This window comes from Anomaloglossus baeobatrachus, chromosome 7, assembly GCF_048569485.1.
Source record: "Anomaloglossus baeobatrachus isolate aAnoBae1 chromosome 7, aAnoBae1.hap1, whole genome shotgun sequence".
In the NCBI taxonomy this organism is placed as follows: Eukaryota; Metazoa; Chordata; class Amphibia; order Anura; family Aromobatidae; genus Anomaloglossus; species Anomaloglossus baeobatrachus.
Window position 1 is genome coordinate 216,288,603 of NC_134359.1, and position 19,384 is coordinate 216,307,986.

The following is a 19,384-nucleotide window of genomic DNA, read 5'->3' on the forward strand; positions in this document are numbered from 1 at the left end:
TAATCCTTTATCCACATTTTCTGGGGATGTCCTTTACTTAAACCCTTATGGAAGAAAGTCAGAGACCTCTTAAAGCAATTAACTACAAAAGATATAAATCTTACCCCAGAATTGGTTATTCTTTCCATAGGGTTAGAAGAATATGAGAAAAAGTATAGATACATTGTCTGTCACATTCTCTTAGTTATTAAGAATTTATTAGCAGCAAACTGGAGAGAAGAAAGAATACCATCTATTTCAGGAGCCACGGACAGGGTTTCAGCTCATAATTTATATGAGTATAATATTGCGTTAAAAGAAAAAAACTATCAAAGATATAAAATAAGATGGTCTCCTTGGTCCCAGAAATACATGCCAAACCTTGTTTTGACTTAGTTACTTGACATTATCTAAATAATATACCGTAGTTTTTGTTTTATAAGATGCACCGGATTATAAGACGCACCCCAAATTCAGAGGAAAAAATAAGTAAAAAAAAAAATGGGGTCTGTTTTATAATCCGGTGGTGACTTACCGCTGTGCTGGGGCTGCAGGTTCTGCTCCACGCTGGCTCTGCTCTGTTCTGTCCTGCCTCTGCTCCGTGCTGGTTCTGCTGTGCCCCGTGCTGGCTCTGCCCCATGCTGGTTCTGCCTTGCTCCGTGCAGGCTTGGCTCTGCTCTGCCCTGTGCTGGTTCTGCTTTCTGCATGCTCTGTTCTGTGAACGGGGCGGCAAGGCAAGGGTTATTCTGAAGACGTGCTTCAAACAAATGGCGCCCAGAGACAGCGCGTGCGCAGATGGAGCTCTTGAGCCAAGAGCTCCATCTGCGCACGCGCTGATTCTGGGCGCCATTATTTGAAGTCCTTACCTGTGCCTCGCCGGCTGCCGCCGCACACAGTAGCTCCGCCGCCCACCACACACATCAGCTCCGCCGGCCGGCGCCGCAGACATCAGCTCCGCCGGCCGCCGCCACAAACATCAGCTCCGCCGACCGCCGCCGCACACATCAGCTCCGCCGGCCGCCGCCGCACACATTAGCTCTGCCGGCCGCCGCACACATCACCTCCGCCGGCCACCGCCGCACACATCAGCTCCGCCGGCCGCCGCCGACCACATCAGCTCCGCCGGCCGCCGACGACCACATCAGCTCCGCCGGCCGCCGCCGACCACATCAGCTCCGCCGGCCGCCGCCGACCACATCAGCTCCGCCGGCCACCGACAACCACAGCAGCTCCGCCAGCCCCTGCACAGAGTGCTTGCCTCCTGTGACCTCTCTCAATCACCCCCCGGTAAACTACATTCGGATTTTAAGACGCACCCCTCACTTTCCTCCCACATTTCTAGGAGGAAAAGTGCATCTTATAATCCGAAAAATACGGTAAATGTAATATGTTATTTCCGAATGTGTTTATATACTGTGCTAAATGAATATGAGTTTAAAATCTTGCTTGACTTTGAAACTTAACGAATTGCCTCAACGTCTTCCTCCTTCCCTTTCTCCTCCCCCTTTATATTCCCTAACGCCTTCCATTCCCACTTCCCCTCCAATACCCCTTCCCATCCACTTTTAGCCTACCCTTTCTTCCCTTCCTCTTCCCCTTCTTTGTTATTTTAAAAATATTTTTAAGAATGCATTTTAAATACTTCAATTACCCCCTCCCCTGTTATTGTAAACCCCTTAAAATGTAATTAAGTATACTGTCTCCATTATAGTACAAGGTACTTGTATATCATATTATATTTATCCACATCAGCTTACATTTTTATTCATTTCATTAGCATCTCCATTCTCCAGACACGCTTCCACTGATATACTTACAACGCTATGTATCACGGGTATACAACTCTGTGCCCCCACTTAACTATCCTTGTGGTTTTTGTGCATGTTTATTTATTATACCACCTTTTATGATATAGATTTTAATGTCACCTGGATTAAATATGATATCATATGACAGATGTTTAATCTACATGTGATAAATATTGTAAATTGTGGCTATTATGTCCTTTTCCGTATAATACACAGAATAATTTTGCTATTATATTTTTTTCTCAAGGCCTTCAAAAAGGCCCGGGATGGGATAAAACGTTGACCATTTGTAAAAAAAAACGATATTAGGCTGAAACATTGATTGTTTGTAAAAAGCAATCTTGGGCCAAAATGTTGCTTGTTTATACAAATGTTGGCCGTTTGTAATAAAGCAATTTTTTTTTCACACATGCTGTTCTTCAAATAATGATATATTATCTAATAAGATGACAGAGTGCCTCAGTCTACTACTTTTTTAGATCAGTAGACTGGATCAACAATATGAGATCGAACCTTAAGAACTTAAAGGGAACCTGTCATCTGATTCATGCTGCCCAAGCGATTGCAGCCATGAATATTTATTTCTGAAAAGCTCCAGAGTTTCAGCAAAAAAAATGTTAAAAAATCAAAGTATGGATGAGCAATAATGAGTGACCCCGGAAGCGGCCTGGAAGCAGTTACAGCCACGCCGGAGCCTTTGTAAGTATGAAGCGCTTGCTCCTATCCGCCTATCCCTTCTGCCACCATTTTCAATCGCCAGATTCTGGTCCCCATAGACTTAAGGGTGCTTTACGTTAGCGAGAGCACTAGTGAGCGTACCTGCCCCCGTCTTTTGTATGTCACGGGCAAATCGCTGCCCGTGGCGCACATCGCTTACACCCATCACACGGACTTACCTTCCCTAAGACGTCGCTCTGGCCGGCGAAATGCCTCCTTTCTAAGGGGGCAGTTTGTGCGGCGTCATAGCGACGTCACACGGCAGCCGTCCAATAGAAGCGGAGGGGGGTAGATGAGCGGAACGAACATCCCGCCCACCACCTTCCTTCCTCATTGCGGGCGGCCGCAGGTACGAGGTTGTTCCTCGTTCCTGCAGTGTCACAAATAGTGATTTGTGCTGCCGCAGGAACGACAAACAACCTCGCTACTGACCAGACAACTATTTTTGGTAAATAAACGACATATCACAGACCAACGATTTTTGCCTCTTTTGCGATCGTTTAAGGTCGCTCATAGGTGTTACACGCTGTGATATCGCTAATGACGTCGGATGTGCGTCACAAACACCGTGACCCTGACGATATATCGTTAGCGATGTCGCAGCATGTAAATGGCCCTTTAGCCAGATGATTGGGACCAATCTCGGGCCGGAACTGGGATTTTTTTTTTAAACCCGTTTAGAGCCGCTGGTCCCAGTTAGCTGTGAGTCCGCCCATTATTATTAAAGATATGTCTTAGAAGATAGGTATAGACAAGACTAGTCCGGCTCCACCCCCAGGTGTCTCTTTCGAGTACTGTTGCAGATAATTGACAGGACTTCCTCTATGTACATGAGTAAGAGACACCTGCCAATCACCTAGAGCAGTGCTAGGAAGAGACAGTCAGGGGCAGCACCGAATAGTCCCCCACACGTATCTTCAAAGTGAATTTTCTACGAAATACTGGAGCTTTTCATGGAAAACTCTACCTGCAATCGTGCAGTCAGGCTCTAATACACGCTGCCTGCTTTATAAATCAGGTGGCAGGTTCCCTTTTAAGCTACAATAATCATAATGTTATGGCGTATCCTTTCATTATACTACTTAAAAGAGAATCCAAAGAATTTTAATATAAGCTCCAAACTTGGAAAGCATTTTTAATGATTGGTTGAATGCTCTTAAAAAATGAAGAGGCTTTGCACATTGTGACTTTATCTTCTGATGTGCACAGATTATAAATGGTACATTTTAGAGATATGGTACATTAGACATGAAAATACGGATCGAGGAGATAATTGACATAAAGAATTGAAGGATGCTTGAACCATGAGCTAAGGACATTGTTGAATAAGAGTAATGGTCCTGAGGAGAAACTCTGTAGGATCCATTACTATTATTCAGCAAAAGAAGACAAAAAAAATGCAAAAAAAAGTACATTTATTTTAGAATAAAAAATGCTAATTTATTTTTTAATCAACCCCTCATGGATGCAGCCCATGCTCATTTATGCAATTCCAATTTTTTCCTCCCAGAGACATAACTTTATTATCTTTCTGTAGATATATCTCTATGGATACTTGTATTTTTTGGCATTATAGTTTGGCGTGTCACCAGTCATTTTGCCATCTAACAAATTAAACAAAAGTAAAACATTCTGAGATATATGAAATGGTGAAAACAACTGAAGTTCTGCCATAGTTTCTTAGGTTTCAGTTTTGCAACATTCATTGTGGTGTCAAAATGACCCGGAGCCATAATTTCTCAGCTCAGTACGATTACAGCGATACCAAACATGAATTTTTTTTTATCATTATTTTAGTGGCTTCAAAAACATATTTTTTTATTGACATTTTCCTAGACTCATAACTTTTTCATTCCTCCATCGATGTTGTTGTATGAGGAGTATTTTTATTCCGAGCTGTTTGTGCCATTTTGGAGTACATAAAACATTTTGATTCCTTTTATTATATTTTTGGGGGAAGTAAGGCGATTAAAAATAATGGTAATTTTGTTGATTTGATTTTTTTTTTGTTTCATGAATATGTTTAACCTCATGGGTTAAATAATGTTATATTTATTTAGGTTAGAATGATTGGATGTTGAAATGCCAAAAAGAAGTACTTTTTTATTTTCTTTATTTTTGGAGTTGATAAGGAGGATGATTTGAAGGCTTTTTTAATTATTATTTTTCTTTTCATTGCATTTTTTAGTCCATATTAGAAACTTGAACCTCCAATTATTTAGATCAATATTGTAATATATAGTGAAAAATTACTGTCTCATATGAAGTATCACAGGACTACTGAGATGGTGGCAATGGAGAGTTTAAGTAGGCTCCTGCCTGTCAAGGCAAACCATCAGCACCCTATTATGTTCGGAGGGAGGAGGATCATTGTTTGCCACAATGAGTTTGCACCACTTTAAGGCCACTGTTGGACATTGACAGCAGTATTGAATTGGTTAAAAAGCCACCATTTGAGCTTGTTTTGATCACAGTTGTTAGACAGGTGGTTCCTGCATTGTGTGAAGGAGACTCAGCTCTTGACATAATCGAGAAGGGAAAGGTTAAAATTAGAGATAAACAAACACAGAGATGTTTGGGTTTGGTGGGTCCAGCTGGACTTGAACTTGTTTGGGACCAGACTTGAGCTGGAGTTGAGCCTACACCCTGATCCCAAGTGCTCTAAAATGGTGGTAGTAGGGGCTATGGGGCTGCAAAATGAAGCACAACGGGGATTAAAGCAGGACAAATATACATAGTTTCTGCTCAGCTATCACACTGCTTCCGCTCATTAAATCGTATGAATATTCACTGCTTCCCTCACCTACCCTCTATAATACCGTCTGTGATTGGTTGCAGTCTGACTTCTGGCGTGCTGGTGTCTGTTGCCCTCACACTAGCTGCCTGGGTCCCCAGAATGGAGTGTAAAAAGAAATAAGTAATTGGAAAAACATAGCATAGCATCCCCTGTATTTTTATACCCAGCGCAGATAAAGCAGAAAGATGGAGGCTGTAGGGTCCTGCTGTGTGCGTTATTCTGGCTGTGTATCAAAATATGAAGGACCCCATGTGGCTTTTTAAAATTATTTAAATAAAGAAGTTTAAAAACAGCATGGTGTCCTTTCTAATTTTGATACCCAGCCAAGAGTTGGGGATTGGTATTTTTAGAGTGGGGAAAACCCATGGTTATTGGACCCTCCCTAGCCTAAAATAGCAGCCCACAGCCACCCCAGAATTGTTGCATCCATTAGATGCACCAATCTTGGTGCCTCATCCTGATTGCTTTGGAGCAGTGGCAATCTGGTTAATATAAGGGGTTATTGATAGCTGTGATTTGTCAAAAAATATACCGTACGTATAACTGTCCTGCTTTAATCTCCATTTTCTTTCCTTTTTCCTTTTTTTCATCTGGGCAACAGAACCCAAATAGTGACAAGGGTTTCCCTGAGAAGTCAGTGTTTGTGGTCCATTCATGGACCCTGAACTTTACAGTTATCACAAGTTAAAATACAAGACAACAATAAGCAAGAAGATTGAAACACATGAGGAATAGATGTTATTTTCCCAACTTGTTCTGTAAAGTGAAAGTGTTTTTCACTTACTATTACTAATTGTTATGACCTTCATTGACCCATTGGATGCGAGTTCTGATTTTATGATCTGTGGGCGTGCATAAGATTTACCCCATATGACACTAGATGGAAATTTGCTAGATGTTGTAACATATGCCTTGTAACCTTTCCAAGAAAATTAGAAGGTACCTGAACTAAAAACAAAAAAAGAAAGGAGGGGGGGGGCCTGAACTTTGCTGAAACCTTCTGAACATTGCTGAAACCTTCTGAAATCCAGAGCTGCTGTAAGGTTTCCTGTGTGTGACATCAAGTTACTCTAATCAGGGAGTCCTAACATCCAAGATGTAGAGGGCCTTGCAAGAGGCATAGATTGAAGATAGGTGAATGACCATGTGAAATAAAAAAGTAAGCACCACATCCCCACAGGTTACTGCTGCTGGGATAACTATTCAGGGATTATCTGCACATGTTTAAATTATGCATGACCAACCCGGCCAAGAAAAGATGGTCGGAGAGGGAGAACTGCTCAAGAATGGCCAATACAATGTTCACTGGCGACATCAAAAACAAAGAATCTGCTATCCAGGTAAGGTGAGAGTTGTAGTTGGTGCCACTTTAAAATTATACATTTCATTTAATAGAACTTCTTAAAGACAGATTAAAACTAGGCATACACTTCAATTCACAAAGTATATTAAGTGTGATGTAGTGAAGGGTATGGTGGTAGATGGGAGATATATTTCTTCCTTCTTTTCCTGCACGGAAGACTCATCTTTGAATGTTTACTCCGCGCTCCTTGGAACTACCTTCTTAATCCAGCATGACATTGTCACTGAGCCCCGGTCCAAAGTCCATTTAAGGCCATATCAGGTGCCTGAGGCTTGCCGATAGGCCATCTCTGAGGAGATAAAATCGATCCTGCAGCTAGCGGTCATTAAGGAATCCAGGAGTGAGAGGGCTAGCACAATAGCCCACTGTATGACATGTGTTCACCCATTCAGAGTTGAACAAAAGGGGGGTATGTGATGCAGGGAAGGGTATGTTGGTAGATGGGAGATATATTCCTCCCAGTAAGTGACTTTTGCACTGGTATGCAGGGTAGGGATCAAACCCTGGCCTGGACCTTTTCTGCCATTCTGGGTTTTTGGGACAAGGCAGAGTTGCACAGCTGGAGGATTAGGACAGCATAAATAGGCAGCCAGAACTGCTCACTGTGGTGCATGTTTGGGCTGGAAACCTCATGCAGATTTTGTGGTAATAACAGTCCTGAATGGAATGGCACATCCAGGACCTATGCTATGCTATTTTACAAGCTGGACTTTTGCTTGGCATACCTGTCTGAAGTAAGACTGTAATTCACTGTTTTAATAGTAGCAAATTATTAGTAGAGGACTAGTAAAACGTTTGTCATGTAGACCTCCATACTAATAATCTCTATATAACTAACTCCACCCCTAGAAATGATTAGCAACTGTCTGCCTATGCACTCTGTACACAGAAAGCTGCCAATCAGTGGTGGAGTTTTATACAGAGCTCAGCTGTCACACAGCGTTTTGCACAAACTTCAACCAACTTCAATGATGGTTTCTCTGGTGTCTCTGATCAACACAGGCTGACTCAGGCATAGCCCTGCTGTGTGCTCTATCATAGTCATGGTAGCAAGAATTAACCTCTGCTAGCCTGCTTATTAGTCTCCTTTGATCACATGTTGTGAGGAAGCCAATCACATCTGCTCCTCTCATATTTAAGCTGGTTGAAATATTCTACCTATGCCAGCTATAGGTTATACTGTGTTGATCTGTGTGTTTTGGTGTCCCAGACTATCTGGAAAGTGTTGCTTTTTGCCTGGAGTGGTTCTGGAGTTTACGAATCATCTTGTTTCCTTCTTGCTCTTGTTTTGCTTCTTATCTTTTATTGTCCTGTTGTACTGTACCGCCCTGCGCTCGGCCACAGCCGAGACGCTTGGATTCGGGCTCGTCGGTGGGTGGCTCGAGCACCTCCGGACCCGGGGTCACATCACTCTGAAAGGACATTGGTGCTACGTAGGGGGTTGGTAGGTAGGTTTACGGCCGGGGCCGTGGTTTGGGTTAAGTTCGTGACACCACCCACGGGTTGTGGTGAATGTAGACACCACTGCTGCTGTTTACTAGACCCCCGGGGACGGTGTTGCGCAGCCAGGTGTTGTCCCCTCTGTGGGTAGGGGGTTGATGGTCCCGGGACTCGGTTGTGAGGGTGCGGATGGATTGGTGTGGTGCGCGGCGGTGCGCGGCCCGAGGGCACAGTTGTACTCACTTTGACAGACACACCGCAGTCTCTGGTAAACCAAAAAGATGGTGGTCAGAGCCCGCAGCCGGCTGCGTCTGGTCCCCCACCCAGTTTGGTGGTCCCCGCCTTTCTCCTGCACCTTGTTTTTTAGCTGTAGACTGCCTGCTCTTCAGTGACGGGAGTCCGCTCCCTGGCTGTGTGTGTGTCGGGAGGGCCCGTTTGCCCGCAGATGCTGGCCCGTGGGATCTCTCTGCCTGAGCGGTGGCTTTCTATCCTCCTCGTTGGGCTGTTGTCTTCAGTCAGGACTTGGTTGGGAAAGGACCTAAAGTCCAGACTTCAATCAGTGAATTAACTTAGTCCGGTAGATTCGGGACCTCGTTTCAGGGTCTGAGTATCCCCCTGTGTGCTCCGGTTTCCAGTCGGTTCCCCGGTTTGGTACCAGCGGGCCACTACCCTGTCCCGGTCCCTTACGGTTCCACCAGGCTGTCTCCCTGACTCCTGCAGGCGACGACCACAGTCTGCCTCTTGGCCAAAAGGTGTCCAGGCTACGACCCAGACCCCTGTCAGACGTTTACTCCTCTCTACTCCTCTTTCTTTCACCTCCAAAACTAAGCTGCTCTGTTTTTCCCGCCTCAGGCTATCCGAACTCCTCGGTGGGCGTGGCTAACCGCCTAGCTCCGCCCCCTGGTGTGAACGTCAAGACCCGAGAGGGGTGACCAAAGTATTTTTAGGTTGGCTGCTGTTATCTTTTTAGGGGGACGGGTGTTTGTGTAAGGGCCTGTCTGTGACTACCTGGCTAGTCCAGGGCATCACAGTACCGTCCCCGTGCCAGCGGCTGAGTCGCTTGGATCCGGAGCCGCAGTGGCTAGAGGGGTCTCTGGACCCAGGGGTCCACGCATACACTCAAATTAAAAGAAGAGGGGGAGTATGTACAGGGGATTAGGAAGTTCGTGACGCCGCCCACGGTGTGTGGTAATGTAAGAGACCACCACTGCTGATGGGGGGGCAGCATCTTGTTCTCCTCCGGCTCCCTGATATCATTGGTCAGTCTCAGGGTCCTCAGCGCTGCTTGCAATTTCAAGGTGTAATCTCGGATGCTGTCCTGGGGCCGTTGCTTGCAGCTGTAAAACCTCATTCTCAGCTCTGCTTCGGTGCGGGTTTCAAAGGCAGATCCCAGTCTCCTGAAAATGGCGGTCACTGAGGTCCGGTCTGCTTCAGTCCACGTCTCCACTTCTAGCTCGGCAGCACCGGTCAGCTGCCCCAGTACCACAGATGCCCGCTGCCGCCCATTCAAGACATACATGTCCAGAACTTTACAGATTTTCCTCTTAAATCCCTGCAGTGCATCTGGTTTGCCGTCATACTGTGGAAGCCAGGCCGCGCCTGGCACATATGGCAATGTTATGGGCATGATGGGGACAACCACCTCAGGTCCCGGCGGTTGTCCCTCCTGCGGCTGGAGCGGCGCCCGCTGCTCCGGCGTTACCTTGGTCGGGCAGAGGGAGCTCCGCCACATTTCCATCATCTGGAGCCAATATCGCTGTGCGCCCCCTTGGTCTTTTCGCAGCACACTCTCACTGACCGTGGCCCTCTGGGAACTTCTGGTTCTGGCCACACAAGGAAGACGAAGGGCGGGGCTTAGGATTTGCGCTCTTTTCCGATGAAGACAGCTTTTTGGTGCAAAAAGATGGCGGACAATGGCGGAATTGGCGGGAAAAGGACTCTGGACCTGCAGTTTCCGGCTTTCAAGGCGCACGTCACCCAGGTAAGTGGGTCCTGCACGTATCCTGTTCATGACACCAGGTTTTTTGAGGTGTACCGCCCCCGTGCCAGCGGCCGAGCCGCTTGGATCGGGAGCCGCAGTGGCTCGAGAGGTCTCTGGACCTAGGGGTCCGCACAGACACTCTAATTAAAAGAAGAGGGGGAGTATGTACAGGGGATTAGGAATTCATGACGCCACTCACGGTGTGTGATAATGTAGGAGACCACTGCTGCTGTTTGGGAGAGGAGCCCGGTGGCGATGGTGTAACAGCAAGATGTTTAACCCCTCCATGGGTAGGGGGTTTGTGCCCCGGGGCCCGTTTGGGTGTTTGTGTTTGGGGTGCCGTTGAGTAGAGGAAAAGGGGCTTTTCAGCGTACTCACTCAGTCCAGGAATAACAACACTGACAGCTTGTAAACCAGAATTCTGAGCACCACTGGAGCCTGGAGGGAGCATGCTGGGATCCGTGCCCTTGGTGTTGCTGTTAGCCTGTGGCCTTTTCCATGGCACCTTTTCACTAGTTGGACCCTCAAGCTTGAAACTTTTTAGGTCCCGCTCACCCGTATGGCTAACGGAGTGAGCTTGCTCTCAGGGTTCACGCATAGGATTTCTTTGGACTGTATTTGGGAAAGTCCTATCCCATCGGTACGCTAGTACCCTGATTTTGGAGTGGGTTGGGGATGAATCTTGAAGTCTTCAACCCCGTCGGGTAAATTACCGGGACGCGTGAAGCTACTTACCGGCCTAGGGTCCACGTACCCCGTCGTGCCCTGGCCCCTGCCCGGTGATGGCTCAAGGCCGCCGGCTGCCCTCCTCGCCAGTCCGTGCCCCTTGATGCTATCCCCTGCGACCGGGGTTCCAGCTCCTAACAGGCCCAGACCAACGTCTGCCACCTAGTAAACTCCAGGAGCCCTGCTCCAGACCGGTGACCTCTCTCTCCCAGAGAGTCACTTTCCACCTCCTACTCCTTTCACTCCTGTTTCACTTCTCTGTCACTTTCTCACTTTCCCCTCCCAACCCCCATATGGACGGCCCTTTTCCCCCCAATGGTGTGTCTGGTGGGTTCGGTGTAAAGTGTTCCTAGGATTTTGACTGGCTAAGCAGTTAGCAACACCAAAGGACCAGGATCCGTAACCAAGGAGGAGTGGATACTGTGCAGAAGGGCAGATTGCACAATGCCCTGTGAGGACCGGATAGCTCAGGGCGTCACACTGTACCTCTGTGAGCATGTCCTATGTGACAGAGTTTTGGTTTCACCTGTTTGTCTATTTTCATGGGTTTAATCTCACTCCTGTCCCTTTCCCCACTGGGGGAAAGAGGGTGCATCAGATCAGGGTTGTCCAGGAGCAGGGCCATGAAGGAGACTCAGGCATCCCCACCTTTAGGGGTATCCCTGAAACTCGGGATAGCATAGAGCCCTCTAGCATGAGGGTCAGCAAAGGAGCCTCGATATCCTGCTATCCTAATAGTCATCATGACATCAGCATTCAGAGAATTGGTAGATCTGCAGCAGATAAAATAGTGATATTATCAAACCTGCAGCAAGCAGCCCAGTAAGTGACACTTCAGTGGAATAAGGGTCTCTGCCCTTACATTATGCTGCTCTCAGATGGGGCAGCAAAAACCTGGTTACAGATTGGTTTTATGTACACATCTCTACCAAAGGCTTTGTTAAGAGCCTCTATTGACGATTATATTAAAAAAAATAAAACTGGGAAAAATAATGTTGCATACAGAGCTATATTTTCTTTCAAAATTATGTATCCTGCAGATCATTATGGCTTCATTCACAAACTGATTAAACTTTACAATCTCCATGTGTAACTATTCTCTTTGCTGACTATGTAGTTTCTTAAATTTTGTCATACAGAACAAGTATAAAAAAACCAGCATCCTTTTTTAATTAAAGGATTTATCCACCATCGCAAGTGAAACTAGAAAACTAATTGTTACAAGCAACTTTGCAAAAGGTCTTAATTAAATTTCTTATTGACTTTTTTTTTTCTACAGCAACTAGATAGACCTACACATAAGCGATAAGGAGCACCAGCCTTTAACTCCTTTGTGACAGCCGCGGTACATGTGTCGAGGTCGAGAGTGACATTTAAGGCTATGTGCGCATGTGGCGCCCCTGACCTGGTCAGGCACCACTGAGTACTGCACCCATGCTGGGGACAGTACAATACAGGTAATCCAGAAGGCTGACCGGGGTGTGGAACACAGGCGCATAGTGATCAGGTCTCACACATGTACCCATGAGAGGACCCCTGGGGATCCCAGGAGGGGGAAAAGCCTTGACCTTCACTGGAATAGTGGAGGGGGCCAAAAGCCTCCATCTCCTCTCAAGGGGTGTGGTAAGAGAATCTGGTTGCTAGGTGGCGTAGGCAAGAACAGGAGAGGAGGAGCAGTGAGCCAGTTCAGTGTAGAGTCCAGGGAGCTCGAGTGAGGAGCAGATCCCTGGGGCTGTGCAGTCTGACAGCGCCCGCGCAGTGGCTACCGACGGGGGAGAACGGTCAACTAGGAGTGCTACCCGAAACCCATCTCAGCTAAAGAGAGAGCACGGAGTGGGAAGTAAGGAGACTGCTAGAGAGTACCAGGCCCAACCGGGCGGCAGATCCCGAAGCGGAGATAGATCCAGCTTTCTTTTGCTAAACCTGCCGGTGTGGGGCTCTCAAAGCCCACGCCACAACACCACAAAAGCCGCAGCCACGTAGCCACAGTTAGGGCCCATAGCTCACAGGAGGCAAGAAGCTGGAGTGATCTGGCCCAGGCAACAAGCACACGGCAAACGAAGGGGAGTGAGGCTTCAGCAACTTCCCTGGGTGACCCCCATAGGGACTCAAAGTCGGGGTCACCCCAAACCACCAAGGGCTAAGGAAGGCGAGTTAGTAGTCACCCTCACAAGTCAGCCTGAAGGACACCTGGTTCCCGCCTGGTTCATCCCAGCTACGCCCGGGTTACTCACCCTGCCACCTGAAGTGAGTAAAAACCCTGAAAGACATTCTGCCTGTGTGGAGTTATTCTGCGCCTTGTGGTACTACGCACCTACACAGGGCCCTGGGGCTTGCCTCACTCTCAGGAGGCAATTCCAACTAACTGCACTCACCATCAGCCCCAGGCGTCCCTCAACCTGCAGTGGCGGTCCCTATTGGCCGCAATACTGAGAGTGGCGTCACGACAAGAAGATCTCCTACCTGTGACCAGATCCAGCCGAGTGGAGTCCCTGAAGGTAATGCACCGACACTACACCTGTGGGGCTTCACACGCACGTGTGCGCTCTGCACCGCACCTAAAAGGTGCGCTTCAGAGCGCAGCTGAAAAGCTCCGTTCTGAAGCGCATGGTGCCGGCAGAGAACGTGCGCTCTGCCTGCAGCTCCTGCCATAGACAGAGCAGGGGCTGCCGGCAAAGCGCACGGAAGAAGTGACATGTCACTTCTTAGAACGCGCGCTTCGGGCAGCAGCCGAAGCGCTGCGCTCTAAGACGCCACGTGCGCACGGCCCCTGCACAATCTCCATAGATTGTGCAGGGGACGCAGGACGCATGCAGTTACGCTGCACTACAAAGCGCAGCGTAACTGCATGAATTACGCACACGTGCGCACATAGCCTAAGAGGCTTCAACAGCAATAATTTGTTGCATAGGCAATAAAATTATAGCACGTTTAAGTCCCCTAAGGAGACTGATTATAAGTGTTAAAAAAATGTTAAAAAATAGTATATAAAAATATAAAAGTTTAGATCACTCCCTTTTTCCATAAACAAAAATAGAAAATGTTAAAGGGAACCTGTCACTAGATTTGGTGAATATAAGCTGCGGCCACCACCAGTGGGCTCTTATATACACAACAGTCTAACATGCTATATATAACAGCACAGGCCGCTGTGTATAACGTAAAAATCACTTTATAATACTCACCTAAAGGGCGGTGCGGTGCAGACTGGTGGAATGGGTGTCTCCGTTCTCTTGTACTGGCACCTCCTCTTTCGGCCATCTTTGTCCTCCTTTTTCTGAAGCCTGGATGCATGACGCGTCCTACGTCATCCACACAAGCTGACACTGGGAACTACAATACTTTCCTCTGCCCTGCTCAGGGCAGATCAAAGTGTGCCTGTGCAGGACCTCAATGCCGGCTTGCGTGGATGACGTAGGATGCCTCATGCACCCCGGCTTCAGAAAAAGGAGGACAAAGATGGCCGAAAGAGGAGGCCCCGGTACAAGAGAACAGAGACACCCATTCCACCAGTCTGCACCGCACTGCCCGTTAGGTGAGTATTATAAAGTGTTTTTTTTATGTTCTACACAGCGGCCTGGGCTCCTTTATATAAAGCATTCTAACATGTTGTATATAACATCTCACTGGTGGTGGTTGTAGGTTATCGTCGCCAAATCTGGTGACAGGTTCCCTTTAAAAAAAAAAGTTTGGTATTCCTACCTATGTAATCTCCAGAATGAACCTTTAAAAAAGTTAATGCCATGTGATGAACAATAAAACTGCAAAAGATATGGAAATGTAAGAGTTATTTTTCGATCACTACAATTTCCCCCCAAAAATGCAACAAATAGTGATGAAAATGTAGCCAATACCTTACAATACAATTCTCTTCAATGCGATGATGATTTACAGTATTTCCCCACTTTGACAATGACAGTTTTTACCATAATAATGATGCTATGCCAATTAATGAAGCTGTCGGCTGTCTGTTGTATAATTTGGCATCTTCACGGGAATTGCTAATCTCTTCCATATATTACGGTAAAGGTCTGCAAAGCTCAGCTGAATGTGTCACACACGCCCCCTAGTGGTCATTTATGAGATCACTCCATGTGTATTGTTTAAATCACATCTCTAATCTTTTATCATTTTTTTTTTTATTAACGCTGTCAACTGAATCTATCATAGTAGGAGGCATAATTTATTGTGTGCTTCATACCATAACATAAAGAGTAAGTTTGCATTTTTGTCACATTTTGTTCTGCACAGATTTGTCATAAAACCTGACGGAATTCCTACTCCCAGCAAAGTGAAAGAGATTCCAGAATTAAATCTGCAGAATGTAAATTCTTTCAGCGTTTTTGCTGCAGATTTCACTTATACTAATGACAAGGAAAAAATCTGCACCAAAAAAAGTATAAGAAACCAGCAATATTGTGCCTATTTTTATGCTGCATTTTTGCTATCAAGAGGTGCAGGAATTTCTGCTGCAAATACTAAAGTGTGCACATACCCCAACTGTAATAAATCAATAGTACAAGTAAAAATAAGAATCTTTGTAATATATCTTATCAGAGAAATCTGCTTCTTTCTCCTCTTGGATAGAACTTTCACACTTGATTCATGGGCAAACTGAAGAAAAAAATTGTACCTGTGAATTGAGAACTTTGAAACAGAAATAGAACTCTATGAGGAGAAAAGCCGATTCCTTTGATAAGATACATTACAAAGTACTTATTTTCCCAAGTACTATTGACCTCTGGAGAGGAAGAAATTATTAAAATGGCGCTTACTTTTTAAGAGCTGATTAGAAAGAGTAACAGTCAATACATGGATATTCAGACCTTTGGACCCTTTGGACTTCTTTACAAATACCTGAGCTTTTATACAAGGATATATATGGTTTACAAGACTTTGTATAAACATAGTGAAGGAAATGACCTACATGTTACATATTTGCACTAGATAAGTTTAAACGCCAAGAAGTCTGAAGCTCATGTTCTTGACCTTTACCCGTAATCAAAGTAGTAGCCGCGGAGTGGCGTCAGTAAGAACCTGCTATTAAATGATGTTTCCCACCACAATAGATCTTCTTTAAACGGCTTAGGCTGCTTTCACACTACGTCTTTTTAACATGCGTCCTGAACGTTTTTTTAACGCAGAAACGGATCCAGTGCAAATGCGTTTTCATTTCAATGCATTTGCAATGGACTCGCGTTAACATGCGTTCACCTGCGTTTGCGTTCGTTATAGTGAGGATCCAGCGACTTGCAGTTTTTTAACATCTTTCAAAAACGCTACTTGTAGCGTTTTTGAGCTGCGTCCAACTTCTGCAAATTGCTAGATCCTGACTAAACAGCACGCAAACGCATGTGAACGCTGGCGTGCTGATAGGCAGGATCCTGCTTGCTCTACTGAGCATGCCCAGAAGCCAGCCTCCGTGATCAGTCTATCTCTCTCCTACCTCTCTGTCTCTCTCCCCCTCTCTCTCCTCCCTCCCTCCCTCTCTGTCTCTCCCCCTCCCTCTCCCCCACCTGAGAGCTGCGGACACTCGTAACCAAGGTAAATATCGGGTAACCACTTATCTTAGTTACCCGATGTTTACGTTGGTAACGTGTGCAGGGAGCCCGGCTCCTAGCAGCTGCAGACGCTTGTAACCAAAGTAAATATCGGGTATCCAAGCAAGTATACCCGATGTTTACCTTGGTTACGAGCCTCGCAGCTGTCAGATGCCGGCTCCCAGTCTGGCACGTTTAGTTCCCCTCACTCCCGATCACATGACTCCAATGCCCGCCCCTAAACATCCAGTGACAGGATCCTGCAAAATAACACATGCGTTTGCATGCATTTTTTTCTGTAAAAGCAGGATCCGCTTTTGCAGCAAAAAAACATTCAGGACGCATGTTAAATAGACGTAGTGTGAAAGCAGCCTTACATGTGAATGACCTACCTGCAGGTTATCAATATCAGATCAGGGTAGCACTAAGATCAGCTGCTGTCTGCTCCGGTTGTATCCCATTTTAGGCCTGTTTTAGACGTCAGTAATTCTGGTACATATGTGGTTGTTTTTATACGTACCAGAAACACGGACATACGCAGACCCATTATAATCAATGGGTCTGTGCAAACATCAGTGATTTTTTGCTGACCGTGTCTCCGTGCGGCGTACACACGTGTCCGTGATTGCCGTACAGAGACATGTCCATTTTTTTTTTTTGCATCACTGATGTCTTACGGACTACACTATGGTATGATCCGTGAAACACGTACCAGAAAAAAACTATATTGAAAATAAAAAGCATTTTTAACTCACCCATCTCCAGCGCTGCTGTGTTCTGTCTCTGCTTCTTCCTGGCCGGCTCATTATGGCATGCATATTCATGTATGCAGCCAGAGCAGACTCGGAAGTAGCTGCAGAGGTAATAGACAGCGGCGGCCGGATGCTGCATCGCTGGACTCTTCAGCACCACGGACAGCAGGACTGGGGATAGGTGAGCTTATCCCCATGTACAAACACGGAGTACGGATCACGTATCACAGATTGCAGATAGACAACCCACGTGTGCCGTGAATTATGTCACACAGAGCAACATAAGCCCTGTTTCACACGCCAGTGTTAAAAATGCCTAAGCTCCGCTTTCAAAATATAGGTAAGGTGCAGGACTGGGACTGCTGTGTTCAGCCCCGTACATTGCTTATATCTGGCATCAGTCAGAGCAGATGACAGCCGATTGGTGGCAGCACTGAGTGTAAAGGTGGTGTCACACATAGCGACGCAGCAGCGATCACAACCAGCGATCTGACCTTATCAGGATCGCTGCTGCGTCGTTACATGGTCGCTGGTGAGCTGTCAAAGAGGCAGATCTCACCAGCGACCAGTGACCAGCCCCTAGCCAGCAGCGACGCGTGGAAGCGTAACTAAGGTAAATATCGGGTAACCAAGGTAAGCACTTCTCTTGGTTACCCGATATTTACCTTAGTTACTAGCGTCCGCCGCTCTCACGCTGCCAGTGCCGGCTCCCTGTTCCCTGCACTCCTAGCCAGAGTACACATCGGGTTAATTACCTGATCTGTACTCCAGCTACGTGTGCAGGGAGCAGGGAGCCGGCACTGGCAGCGTGAGAGCGGCGGACGCTAGTAACTAAGGTAAATATCGGGTAACCAAGGAAAGGACTTCTTGGTTACCCGATGTTTACCGTGGTTACAGCTTACCGCAGGCTGCCAGACGCCGGCTCCCTGCTCGCTTCAGTTCGTCGCTTTCTCGCTGTCACACACAGCAATGTGTGCTTCACAGCTGGACAGCAACGTCCAAAAAATGAAGCAGGACATTCAGCAATGACCGGCGACCTCACAGTAGGGGCCAGGTCATTGCTGGATGTCACACACAGCGACAGCGACAGGACGTCGCTGCTACGTCACAGAAAATGGTGACTTAGCAGTGACGTCGTTGTCGTCGTCGCTATGTGTGACACCACCTTTAGACCCAAGCTGATCTGATATTGATGACCTATTCCTTGGATGTAAGTCTGGTAAAACCACTTTAATTATACTTCTTTTGGTTCCTTTAGATGAAATTTATTTATGTCTAAAACTGAAAACAAATCTATCAACATGACTTTGATACCATGTATAGTGGCATGTTAAAGTTTGGGCACCCCTGGTCAAAATGACTATTATTGTGAACATTTAAGCAACTTGAAGATGAAATTACCTCTAAAAGGCATAAAGTTAAAGGGAACCTGTCATCAGAAATTTGGCTTTCAACCTAAATGTTTCCCCCTCTGCAGCTCGTGGGCTGCATTCTAGTAAGGTTTTTATACTTTTTGTGCCCCCTTTTGAACCAAAATAAATACTTTATAAAGTTATACCTTTTGGTATGAAAATCTTGTAAATTCTCCATGGGGGCGGGCCGTCTGGCGTCCGTTGCTGTCCCTTACGCCGTCCCCCCACGCTCCAAATCATCCCTCAGGACGCCGCCCACTGCGCCCGAGGTCCCATGCACGCCGGGACACCTGGTGATGTGACCGCAGGCACGAGAGTATGGGCAGCGCTGTGATTGCATCGCAAGTGCCCGCCCATACTTTCGTGGCCGCGCTCTCCCCTCTGTACGTCGCTCAGATCCTCTCCGCTCCTCCCATCTATTTCCTGCTGCAGGGTACGATGGGAAGGAGGTGACGTCTGGTCATTTGGCCGGCGCAGAACGCTGGAGGCAGAGGGGAAAGTGCGGTCACGAGGTTATGGGCGGCACTTGCTGATGACACTCACAGCACCACCCATAACCTCGTGCCTGCGCAAAACGTCACCAGCGGTCACACGTGCACGCAGTGCACAGTCCCGCTACAGTCGCACAGCGCAGGACCTCGGGTGCCCAGGGGCGGCGTCTTGAGATATGAAATTCAGCGTTCGGGGGCGGCGTAAATCTGCAGGAGGACAGTAACCAACACCAGGCAGCCCGCCCCCATGGATAATTTACGAAATTTACATACGAAAAGGTACAACTTTATAAAGTGTTTATTTTGGTATAAAAGGGGCCAGAAAAACTAGAGGAACCTTGCTAGAATGCAGCCCTAGAGCTGCAGAGGGGGAAACGT